General features: G+C 37.1%; 1 protein-coding gene across 2 annotated transcripts in view; it reads right to left on the bottom strand.

Annotated features, from left to right (window-relative positions):
- Positions 1-13,230, bottom strand: part of BZW2 (basic leucine zipper and W2 domains 2) — a 63,018-nt gene that overhangs the window by 41,348 nt on the left and 8,440 nt on the right. The window contains exon 1 of one of the 2 annotated variants that reach the window (XM_015082365.3): positions 1,694-1,778. The exons of the other annotated variant lie outside the window; for it this stretch is intronic. The gene's annotated coding sequence lies outside the window, so the exon portion shown is untranslated. Of the gene's footprint in view, positions 1-1,693; positions 1,779-13,230 lie in introns of those variants that run through there. 2 annotated transcript variants of the gene reach the window in all.

Raw genomic sequence — 13,230 nt, forward strand, 5'->3', positions numbered from 1 at the left:
TGAGTAGGGACTTTGTCCGTTCTACTAAAAGCAGTATCTTTAGCATCTAACACAATGGTAAGTAAAGAGTGAGCATTTAGTAAATACTTGTTAAATAAGCTGTTGCAGACATGGAAAGATGTTCAAGGCAAAGTGTTAATGGAAAAAAAGCAAGTTAAATAAAAGTGTGAAGCATAACTTTTTGGTTACAAAGAGAGTATATGCAATTTTTGCTTTTCTCTGCAAGGAAAATTTTAAACAGAATCAATTATCTTTTAAAAAAAGTAAAAAAAAAAAAACCCTGCTCCATAAGATCTTTTACAAATTAAGAATAACCTTGTTGGCATTAATATTATAACCTGAAGATATATCCAGGTTGCCGAAATTATGAAGACCAAACAATTTAAGAGAATGTCAAGCAAATGATTTAATTACCTTTCAAGGGTCTTCTTTAAATTGTGATTTGAAAATGTTTAGATTTTTTCACTATTAAACAATCAAGAAAATTTGCAGTATTTAAGTGAATTATTTATGTCTCAAAGTTTAAAAAAAAATCTTCAATAACATGGAAAAATTATTCATTTTATACACCAAAACCTTCTTTCCACAAACAAAAGAAGAAAATCTCCTATCTTCATATAGAAAGCAATCTGCTTATCACTCAAAACTTTAATCATAATTTAAGTGGAATTGATTAAAAAATAAAGTAACAAACACAAAATTTCTTCTATAGTTTCAGTACAGATAATTTTTATTAATACTATAGTGTGAACTTAATATATCATGCTTTGTGATATAAAGGTGACTAAGCCAGATTCCGTGCCCTCAAGGAGCACGCCTAGGGGAGATAAAATCCACAAACATTTACAACTCAACAGAAGTACAACCTAGTACAAGCTCAGAGAAAGTGATGGCTCTTGGTGTTTGGGGCAGCTGCTACATACTGAAATAATTACAAATGCAATAAACTCTATTTGATACAAGTCAGAAACAGAGCTTCTCATGCATTATTTACATTCACCACAAAACTCATTCAGAAAGTTCCTCGTTGGCATGTTCAGCAGATTCACTCTGGATTAGCAAACAGGTCACTGGGGGTACATGTGATAAATGGGCGCGCGCTTACATGTTTATAGTTTCTACTCCCCTCCCCAAACAGTACAAACATCACATAAAATGTTTTCTTGTGCCAGCAAAGAAAAACACCTGGTAAAGAGTTTAGGGCTCATACTGAGATATAAGAAAAATAGACCCCAGGTAGCTGGAAGCTTTTCCAGCAGATGAACACGCAGGAACGAGTTACTCTTTGCCAAAGATGTCTCTATTTTGTAATCAATAAAAAAATACTTTTGAAGTGTGAGCCTTCACTAAGAGTTTTATTTTAAGGTCCAGAAGATAAACTCACAGAATTCTCTACCTCTGCCTTTGCATTTTGTTGCTCTTTTTCTGCTAATGAGGAATCACCACAAAACCCAGCCTACCAACGACAGAGTTACTCTATTTTAAAAATCTTTAGCTCCATTTATATTTATACTTTCTTCAGTTCTAAACACAAAAGTTTGTTTCTTCGTGGTCTAGTTCCCTGGGCTTACCATTCACACTCTCCATATACTATATGTGAAAGATAACATAATAAACATGCAAACAAAAAAGCATACAAACATCTTGACGAACACAACAGCAAATATTAAAACAAACACAAACAGAAACTCACCTACTGGTATTGAAAGACTAAATGAAGATATTCTGCGCAGCAAGTCTCTATCGCTTAGCTGTTACTATTTAGAGCAGAGGTCTGGCTTCTCTCTAAATTTAGCAATCCACGCTACATTATAATCTGCTCCAGTGAGGGTCAGGCTTTATAAGGCACTCACTGAAGCTGTGGCAAAAGAGAAGCAAGGGCACTTTGAATAAGAAACTGTGCTAGTTTAAACCTGGGAAAGTAACAAAAAGTAACAAAGACAGCTCTATTAGGCCAACATCAAAAGCTTATTTTTATTGGGTTGCATTACAATTTACAACTTGACAACAACGAGAAATGCATACTTATGTGTGTATGTGTCTATGTGTATGTATTTTAAAATCAGTTTTACAGAATCCTCAGAGACAAAACTTATGTGGGGTACAACCTATGCATGCATATATGTATGCATATAAAACTATAAGCCAAACACACAGACAAAATAAAAATAAGCTCATGCTGTCCCCCAAAATGGAAAATCTCCAGGGTTTAAAATAGTATTATTCAAGAAAACTGTATGCAAAATGGTAAAACAAAATGGATTTAAATATTTCACCTGCCATCTAAGAGACTAAATTTTTTGGATATTCCACAAGATAAAAAAGACAGTGAAGTATTAAAATGATTCAATCAACCAAAATTCAAAACTAAGCACCCTATTCATGAAATAAACATTTTTTGAATACATTCCTATTTAAGTCTAAATGGAAAGAGTTTTAGGTTTAACATGATAGATGAATTTCACCCACCTCCCTCTATTAATATTCTAGCTGTCCTGGGTCCTTCGCAGATTCCATTCCTTACTCCCAACAGGACTCAGGGCCCAAGTGTGATGATCGGCCAGCACTCAGATGGACTGGCCTCTTGCCAACAGTGCACTAATTCCGCCAGTTGTCCAGCACACCATGAGTAGACTGCCCTGTTGTATGTGCTCTTGCCGGTGCTCTCCTTCTTTCATTCTCTTGTGATCTGCCAGAGAAGGACTTCTTACTGTTCCTAAAAGGCGACGATTGTTCTTCTGGTCTGGATAATATTTGGAGTGTGATAATCTGCCTTATGTAATATGTTACACTGCTAATATGCACATATAACTATGCTATCCAAACAACCTCAACTTTAGGAATACGCATACACAGGGGGTGCCTCAGTGGCTCAGTTGGGTGAGCATCTGACTTCGGCTCAGGTCATGATCTCACGATTCGTGGGTTTGAGCCCCACAAGTGGCTCTGTGCTGACAGCTCAGAGCCTGGAACCTGCTTCGGATTCTGTGTCTCCCTCTCTCTCTCAAATATAAACAAATAAACATTAAAAAAAAAAAAGTCGTTTGGGAAAACAACCTGACCTTTAAGAATCATGAGTATGCACACAGGACAGTGGGGTGGAAATCTTCTGCAAAGGGATAAAAGAAAATTGTTTCGGCTCTGTGAGCCACATGGTCTGTTTCAACTACTCAATTCTGCTGTTATAGCCTGAAAGCAGCCACAGACAATATGTAAACAGGCGGTCGTGACTGTATGGCAATAGAACTTTATTTACAGAAAACAAGTGGTAGATGAGGCTGGGCTCCCGGGTTGCAGTCTGCCATCCCCCATTCTAATGCAGTGCGTCCAACAGGAGTGTCTGTGATGGTGGAAATGTTCTAGATCTGTACTGTCTAATAAGGCAACTACTAGACACATGTAGCTGTTGAGCCCTTTAAATGTGGCTGGTGTAACTGAGGAATTAAAATTTAATTTTCATGAATTACAATGAAAACAGCCAATGTGGCCAGTCGTTACGGTGGGCAACCCAGTTCTAAAGCATACATTATAGCCTAACACACTTCAATTTAATAAAAAGGTGAAAATACATACAAAGAATATGAAGTTTTTAAATAAAGTGGCTTGGAGGAGCGTTTTGCCCAAATTTCAAAACCTGGTGGCTATTGTGAGAAAAGAAGAACCCATCAAACTTCAAAGTAAAACTCTCTCTGGGTAGTAAATAACCCTGGAGACAGTATGAAGGAAAAAAAAAAAAAAGGCCTTTCCGTTCTAAGATAATAAAAGTTACCAGGCAGCAACATCATCTCCAAAGTATAAAGTGTTTGGGAACGGCACAGTAACACCAGCACACAAAACTGGCAATGTGATTGCCACTTCACAGCAACATTCCCATGAAGCACTTTGTGCTCAGGAGGAACGTTCAAGAACTACCTTTTATTCTATACCCCAAATGAGCGAAATAATGTACCATAAGAAGAATGAACTAAAAATTTCCCAAAGTTATAAACTCTTCTCCTTTCCATTAAAGCTAAAACTCTAGGAACATACATCATAAAATCCTTCACTGAAAGTTGTGTCCAGGAGTCATTCGGGTTCATAAAAATGATCTCAGAAGAAGCAAAAATAATGAAGTTGCTCTCTAAAAGTGTAAATTACTAACATTCTAAAGCAATAGACCAGATAAATGCCTACAATAACACTACACTTTGTTGCCAAGAACAACATTATCTTTTTAAATGTCCTTATGATTTTGTACCAAACAGCCTCTATACTCAAAATCATCCCCAGCCTCTACAGAATTCTTCATTATATCTCCAGGCACATTCTATGTAAGCTTTAGTTTTTATAATAATTGGAAAAAAGAAAAAAACGAAATTTCAAATAGTAGCCTATCTAAAAAAAAAAAAGTTTCTAAATAAAATCAGATATTCCCTTCTTTAGTACAAAAATACTAGTCACTCAAATGCCACTCTACTTAATACTGGTTCAGGTTACATACATATAAACATGGTACTGAGTCTTCTTACACAGTGAATGGCAAAAACATTTTCCCTCTAAAATCTAAAATAGTACGTTAAAGAAATATAGGCCAAGGTCACCCGGGTGGCTCAGTTGGTTAAGCATCTGATATCAGCTCAGATCATGATCTCGTGGTCTGTGAGTTGGAGCCCATGTCAGGCTCTGTGCTGACAGCTCAGAGCCTGGAGCCTGTTTCATGTTTCAGATTCTGTATTTCCCTCTCTCTCTGCCCCTCCCCCACTCACACCTGTCTCTCTGTCTCTCAAAAATGAATAAACAGTAAAAAAAAAATTTTAAATATCACTATTATATTCATGTCCCATTTCCTCTTATCCTTAATGGTATGAAAGAACAAAAATAATCTTTCTTAAAGAGTACCAAACTTAATAATAGTTCTCCCCTCAAAAACTTACAACCATCTCCAGAGGGACATTAATGGTGGAAATTTAAACTGCTAAGCAACCACCTTACAAGGAAAGAGTGACCAAAACCCAAAGGAATTGTGCTGTGGAAAAAAAGCACTAAGAGCTTACTACTCATCTAAATCTTTTTATGATATAGAGGCATCATGATAAAATTTTCATTATCATATTTCCAGAACAATTTCATGCCTTACACTTATTAGCATATCTACCTTGGTTCTGAATGGTGATACTTTGCTTTCCTTTTAGCAAAAATAGAAATATTCTAAAAATCACATTTTAAGTATCAATGTACAACTTCTTCAGAGAAATAAATTAAGACAATGTGTAATGTCTGGGAATGCAAGCTGGTGCAGCCACTCTGGAAAACAGTATGGAGGTTCCTCAAAAAACTAAAAATAGAACTACCCTACGACCCAGCAATTGCACTACTAGGCATTTATCCACAGGATACAGGTGTGCTGTTTCAAAGGGACACATGCACCCCCATATTTATAGCAGTGTCATCAATAACAGCCAAAGTATGGAAAAAGCTGAAATGTCCATCGAGGGATGAATGGGTAAAGAAGATGTGGTATATATACACAATGGAGTATTACTTGGCAATGAAAAAGAATGAAATCTTGCCATTTGCAACTACGTGGATGGAACTGGAGGGTATTATGCTAAGTGAAATGAATCAGAGAAAGACAAATATCATATGACTTCACTCACATGAGGACTTTAAGAGACAAAACAAATGAACATAAGGGAAGGGAAATAAAAATAATATAAAAACAGGGAGGGGACAAAACAGAAGCGACTCATAAATATGGAGAACAAACTGAGGGTTGCTGGAGGGGTTGTGGGAGGGGGGATGGGCTAAATGGGTAAGGGGCACTAAGGAATCTACTCCTGAAATTATTGGTGCACTATATGCTAACTAATTTGGATGTAAATTTAAAAAATTAAAAAAAAAAGACAATGTGCAATGTCACTTATTTCCTCTTAAGTGAAGTTATTTTATAAAACTTTTAGGAAGTTGAATAAAACCCTAAAATGCTTTCACTCTATCAATTCATGTCCTCTACTTAATGTAGATTGTAAGAAGTAGTTCAGGGCATGCATATTCCCTTCTCTGGGCCCTTCTCCTTTCCCCAGATGGATTCTCTCCCCCAGATCCTTCCCTTCTTCCCTTAACAACTAACCAGGCATATTCATTCAACTTCACAGATAGTCTAATCTTACTGATGTGATTCTTAAAGTCTCTCAACACTTTGAAACACACACACACACACACACACACACACACACACACACACACCAGACATTTGTAAGAGCACACTTTGGCTTTTAGAAAACCAGGTTCTCAAAAATAATGTTTCAAAATATTTTAATAGCAAAACGCCCCAAAACCTCTGTTCTAGGTAAGTTAAAACACTTAGAACATTTGTCTACAAGCAAAAGTATTGTGATGATTGCATACCTACAATATTTCAAACCACAAATTCTAAGAATTTAGAGGAAATGGTGGCATAAAATAAGTAAATGCCCAAAGATTGGGCAGCTGTGGTTTAAATATATATTAATTTGTATTTTGGGGGTGCTTATTATGTGTTAAGCATTATTCCAGAGCAGTGATCTCATTCTGGGGTAATTATGTGCTCTGCAAGGGAACATGTGGCAATGTCTGTAGATGTTTTTTTGTCATGCTGGGGAAGTGCGGATGCTACTGAAATCTAGTAGGTAGAGGAAATAGGTGCTGCTAATAATGGACAATGCACAGGAGAGCCCCCCCCCCCCAACAAAGGGTTATCTGGTCCAAAATTTTAATTGTGCCAAGGTTGGAAAATCCCACACTAAAAAGGAAAAAAAAATGTGAGCAAAACCAGAGACAGCTTATGCTCTCCAGAGTTAAAAGCTGTGCACATACATCTAAACATACCAGAGCAGTAACCAGGCAGATATTTCCTTGAGTGACTTATTTCTGTTTGCCAAACATTGATGTTAATTTTAGAGAAAACACATTTATCACTGAGTAGCTTGTCATAACTAAAATCAAAAGTGCAATCAGTATACAAAATAAATGCTTGCCACAGTCTTTAATACTAATTGCTGTCTTTCCACATGGATAATTGTGCATCCTCTGATGATCAGGCGGAAGATGGAGGGTAGGTAACAATGTGGGATTGAAGAGGGAGGCAGAAAATGCGGAGGGCGAGCGAACAAACTTTCTCTACTTACGGATATCATAGCACTGAGATAAAAAGACCACAAGGAAAAGATAAAAAGTATATGACTGAAAACTACAACTGTTTAATTTTTTGGACTTGGAGAAAACAATGATGTGTTAAGTAGAAACAGAAAAAAACCTAAACGCCCACCAAATTCTATATACATGATACAATCTAAGCTACACAAAACACACGTGGTCAAGAGAGTGCATAGAGTTCAGGGAGCATTTTATTCCTGTTCCGTTATTTGTCTGTATTTTCTATAATGTAAGAATGCATAACCTTTTTAATTAGAAAAATTGCAGGTTTAAATGGAAACTCTTTAACCTCTTTTGAAGTTTAAAGCAATCCCCAAAGTGTGGCAATAATATTATCTGTGCATAAGGAGAAATATGACCCAGGCTCTAAATATCATTTCCTACTAAAGAACAAAGGTCTCTTGGATAAATGACTGATTCCAAGGTTAGAGCAGGGAAGATTCAATATGATACTCAGAAGTTATGTGTCAGAAAGTACTGAATGGCTTTTAACAAAGAAAGATAAAAATAGATCAAACTACATAAAAACTATCCTGAGGACAATCTACTGACATCACCTGAGACAATGTGGCCACAAAAATAATTAACAACAGCATGGAGAATAACTCAGTGAGTAAAATAAGAATCTGGAGGTCCAGACTCATTTCTTTTAGCTAAAAGAAACAGATCAGTGCACAAGGGAAAGAGAAGTAATTAGACATAAATGTAAGTTTTCTTTTCAGTAGAATGCCAATGGATACATACGGAAGGAAACATGGAGTTAGAAAATCATTGTGCCAAAAACTGATTCTTGCAAGGATCATCAATGGATGCTAAAAGTGCCCTGACACACTGTGTGTGTGTGTGCATGCGCATACGTAGAGGTGCTTGATGATCAACAGGATATTCGAAAAGCCTCAAAGCATCTTCACATCAGTTACAAAAAGAAAATGCTAACTCTGCAGTGCAGTAACAAGATAACACCTTAACCCAGGGACAACAGACATCACATGACTCCAGACAGTTTACAGTTAGAACAGGATATTATCTGCGTGGCATTCCAAACAAAAACGCATGATCTGAATCTAATGATGAGGAAACAAAGGCACATCTAGGGACATTCTCCAAAACAACTGGCCTGTATTCTTCAAAAGTGTTAATGTCTCAAAAACAAAAACAAAAACAAAAACAAAAACAAAATAAAAACAAAAATCAAAGAACTATAGCGAATTAAAGGAGAATCAAAAGGACATTACTAAATGCAGCATGTAATCCTTGAGTGCATGCTGTACTGTGAGGAATTATATACATATTATGTGTGTGTGTGTGTGTCTGTGTCTGTGTGTGTGTCTATACACACACACGTAATGTATTTAGGATAGTACTGGGGGTAATTGATGAAACTGGAGTGTAGACTATGGCGGTAAGTATGGTATCTATTATAAATTCATTGAATTTTACTATTGTACTGTGGTTCTTTAAGAGAAATATCTTGTAAAGAAATATGCTCTGATGAAAAAAGGGGCAAAGTGTATACAACCTGCTTTTACATGGATCAGAAATAAAGTGACTATGTAATTATAGAACCAAGGAGCAAAGGCAAACATTGGAAGACATACATGCTTTAGCAAATGAGGGTGGGCAACAAGAGTAATTCAGGGAGCTGAAAAAGCCCAAGAACCTAAAAAACACAGGGATTTTGTATTTTTTGGGACTGCTTAGAAATAAAGCTTGCCATAGAGAGAGTTACTCTAACTTCCCAGATCCTTCAGAATTTGGTCAGCTGTGATATAGGAAATTACCCTGCTGTATTGATTGCACACTCCAGTAAAAAAGCAAACAAACAAACAAAATAAAACCCAACTCTAGATTTGAAGATCCTGAGAATACATTACTCTGGTTAATGTATTTCTTTCTATTTGTCCCATGTACAGTATTACACCCAAACGGTTTTACTGTAACATCATAATGAGGGTTCTTTATACTGCTGCACATACAGACTACACAAAATCCTTGGCATAGCAAGCTATATGACCTGCTTAGCAATGCCCTGCACTACGTATGTTATTCCTGCCATGGAAGTAAATATTCTATATTACAGTCCTAATTGAGGAGATATTCAGAAGGATGATATGAAAGAAACTATTATTAAGGATTACCATCATAGAAAGAGTAAAGTCAGCATTAAAAAAATGTGTATGTATGCAAAATATGTGAGGGTTTTTTTTTAAGTGTTTTGTTTATTTTTGAGACACAGAGAGAGACAGAGTGCAAGTGGGGGAGGAGCAAAGAGAGAGGGAGATACAGAATCTGAAGAAGGATCCAGGCTCTGAGTTGTCAGCACAAAGCCCGAGGCGGGGGTTTGAACCCACGAACCGTGAGATCATGACCTGAGCCGAAGTTGGGTGCCTAACCGACTGAGCCACCAGGGTGCCCCAGATGTGAGGTTCTTAAAGCTAAGAAGTTCTAGCTTTGAGTAATTCAAAACAAATACCTAAAGGCAAAATTATGGTTCCTAAACAGAAAAGGCTTCTAAAATTTTTAAATAAAACAGGCCATCATTTTTTCTATATATCGAGAAAATATTTATCTAAGCAAAAACCACCTAAGTACAAAATACTACATAATAACTGATTAAGGGGTGCCTGAGTGGCTCAGTTGGTTAACCATCTGACTCTTGATTTTGGCTCAGGTCATGATCTCACACTTCTTGGAATCCAGTCCCATGTCAGCCTCGTGTTGGAATCTGTGCCGACAGTGTGGAGCCTGCTTGGGACTCTCTCTCCCTCTGTCTCTGCTTCTCCCCTGCTTGTAGGTACATACACTCTATCAAAATAAGCAAACATAAAAAAAAAAAAAAAAACTGATTAAAAAAAGATATATTCCAGAATTTTCCTATCAAATTACTTTTTTCCTTCAATACAGGCAATGAAAATATTTTTCAAAAAGCAATTTAAAACACTTATTGAGGGGGTGCCTGGCTGGCTCATTTGGTAGAATGTGTGACTCTTCATATCAGGATTGTGATTTCAAGTCCCACATTGTGTGTAGAGATTACTTAAATACAAATATTTAAATAAACTTAGAACAATTTATTGAGGGGCACCTGAGTGGCTCAGTTGGTTAAGCGTCCAACTTCGGCTCAGGTCATGATCTCATGGTTTGTGAGTTCAAGTCCCGCTTCGGGATCTGTGCTGACAGCTCAGAGCCTGGAGCCTCCTTCAGATTCTGTGTCTCCCTCTCTCTTCCCACCCCCACCCCCCCCCCCCCACAAGAGAGGCTTGTGCTCTCTCTTTCAAAAATAAATATTTTTAAAAAATGTATCAATCAACTGAATTATCAACAGAATAAATATAAAATCTCACAAGTTGATGATTTGGAAGGGCTATATCTATCAAGATATGATTTTATGTTACCCTTTGTTTACCTTATTAACATATGGTCATACCATTTATATTATAATGCATACCACCACTCGATTACTTGAATAAGGTGTGAAAAAATAATTCCTTAAAAATTGATAATAAGATCAGTTCATCATATACCCATGGTTGCACATTTAGAGAAAATAAGGAAAACAGATGGAGATAAAATATCTATAAATCTAACTTTAAGTAATGGCCACTGTATATACATTTTAACATACTGCATAATTCTCTATTAGGTTGGTACCTACATACAGAAATTATTTAAATCCAATTCTATCACCTTTTCTAACATTACAGCAAAGAATAACCTAAAAAATGTCCTTGCATTAGAACTTGCAGTTACAAGATTTGATTCAATGACATCCTCTAGGATCTTTATTTTATTTTGTTTATTTTTTTAAGTTTATTCACTTATTTTTGAGAGAGAGAGAGAGACAGAGAGCAAGCAGGGGAGGGACAGAGAGAGTGAGAGACAGAATTCCAAGCAGGTTCTGCACCTGAACCACCCAGACGCCCCACAGGATCTTTATTTTAAAACCTATGTGTTCTAAGGGGGCTCCGGGGGCTCAGACAGTTAACCATCCAGCTCTTGATTTTGGCTCAAGTCATGATCTTGCAGTTTGTGGGATCCAGCCCCTCATGGAGCTCTGCACTGACAGCGTGGAGCCTGCTTGGGATTCTCTCTCTCAATATAAATAAACTTAAAAAAATTAAAAGCTATGTGTTCTAATGCATCACTTTAGGAAAATCAGAATCATTTTATTTTATTGGACTCTGTTCAACTGTAAAGTACCACTAACACACTGATGGCATAAAAGTTAACAGTATAAAAGCACATAAAAGTGAAAAATAAAGACCACTTTCCAACTTTCACTCATAATCTTAAGTCCATGGAGTAGCATTCCACTCCATGTAAACAATAACAAATTTAAACCTTTAAGATTGTCTGACTTGTATCCTTTCAAAAAATGCCTATGCATATATGTCAACAAATTCACATACGTGTGTGTATAGAAAATGGGTTGAACATTTACGATGAGCACCCAAGATATGCCAGACCATGTGCTATCAAACGATCCATAAATTCATCAGTTGTACCATGTGTACTACTCCGAGGGGAGATGAGGACGATGGCAAAGGCTAGGTATGTATGGAAATAGAAGGTATACCAGAAATCTCTGCACCTTCCCCTTAATCTAGTATAAACCCAAAACTGCTCTAAAAAAGTAGTCTTAAAAAAAAAAAAAAAAAGAATCAGCAGGGAGTAGTGCCAAATTCCAGAGAGCAAATCATTTTAATAAAGTTGATTTTGTGTCAGATGCAAAACTGGTAGGAGTCTATATGACTATTTGTTCAAGTGGGAAGTTAGAAGATAAAGTTACAGAAATGGGGATTGAAGTATATTCCATTCTTCTCTTAACCAAGGAAAGGAAAAGAGAATCTTCTAGAAAAAGGATTATACCCCTGACTAGTAACCAGTGGGAGAATTTTGCTTTGGAGCATTTGCTTAAAAAACATGATCATGGATTTTCAGGAAACTCAAAGGTGGTGGTGGGCAGGCATCCAAACATTTCCACATTTACGAGTTCTCTCAACCAAGCCTGCAACCATTCCCCCCACCCCCCTCACCCTGCCCAGAAGGGGACCTGCCCAGGCCTGTCTGGCAGATGAAGCCTTATTTGAAGGGTGGCACAAAAATCACTTACCATCCACACGAGTATTTCACAATTGCCAAAGCACGAACTGAATAGAAATGTCAAAGCCAAGCCCCGGACTTGGTGGTATACAGCACACTGATGATATGGGACTGTATTCCTTGGAATAATTTTATAGCAGTGGACTACATAAATTCAAATGTAAAAAGACAAAATCCCCAAACACTGAACAAAAAGTAGCATGGACCTATAAATTCTCAAGTACATTTTCTTTTTTTTTAAGGTTCAAACATAAAGAGAATAGCTTGTTTGTATTTATTTATCAAACATACGACTGGTACTAGTCGACAGGAATTCAACAGGGGTTAATCAGACAGGTTGCACAGTGCTAAACCTGGGGAGTGCGAGTTAACAAGAATTAATAGTCTCCAGTATGTTAAAATAATCCCATGATGCATTTGAGCTGTGGTTGTGTTTATTAATGTTTTAACAATTAAATATGTTTTACTTTTTTTTTTTTAAGTTTATGGATTTGAGAGAGACAGAGACATCATGAGTAGGAGAGGGGCAGAGAGAGAGAGAGAGAGAGAGAGAGAGAGAGAGAGAGAGAGAAACCCTAAAGCTCCGCGGTGACAGCACAGAGCCCAAGACAGGGCTCAAACTCACGAGAGGGGCAGAGAGAGAGAAAGAGAGAGAGAGAAACCCTAAAGCTCCACGGTGACAGCACAGAGCCCAAGACAGGGCTCAAACTCACAAAACCATGAGATCATGACCTGAGCTGAAACAAAGAGTCAGATGCTTAACCAACTGAGCCACCTAGGTGCCATGTTTTTTTTTTTGTTTTTTTTTTTGTTTTACTTTTTAACTTACAAGTGATAGCCATGAAGCATAGAACCCTTTGAAAACCAGGGACCAAAACCCAGATCTTCATCTAACAATCCGGTAAAGCTCTAATGTGTCAAACCACTTGCTTGAGGTCATGCATTCCATTCTAA

This window comes from Acinonyx jubatus, chromosome A2, assembly GCF_027475565.1.
Source record: "Acinonyx jubatus isolate Ajub_Pintada_27869175 chromosome A2, VMU_Ajub_asm_v1.0, whole genome shotgun sequence".
NCBI lineage: Eukaryota > Metazoa > Chordata > Mammalia > Carnivora > Felidae > Acinonyx > Acinonyx jubatus.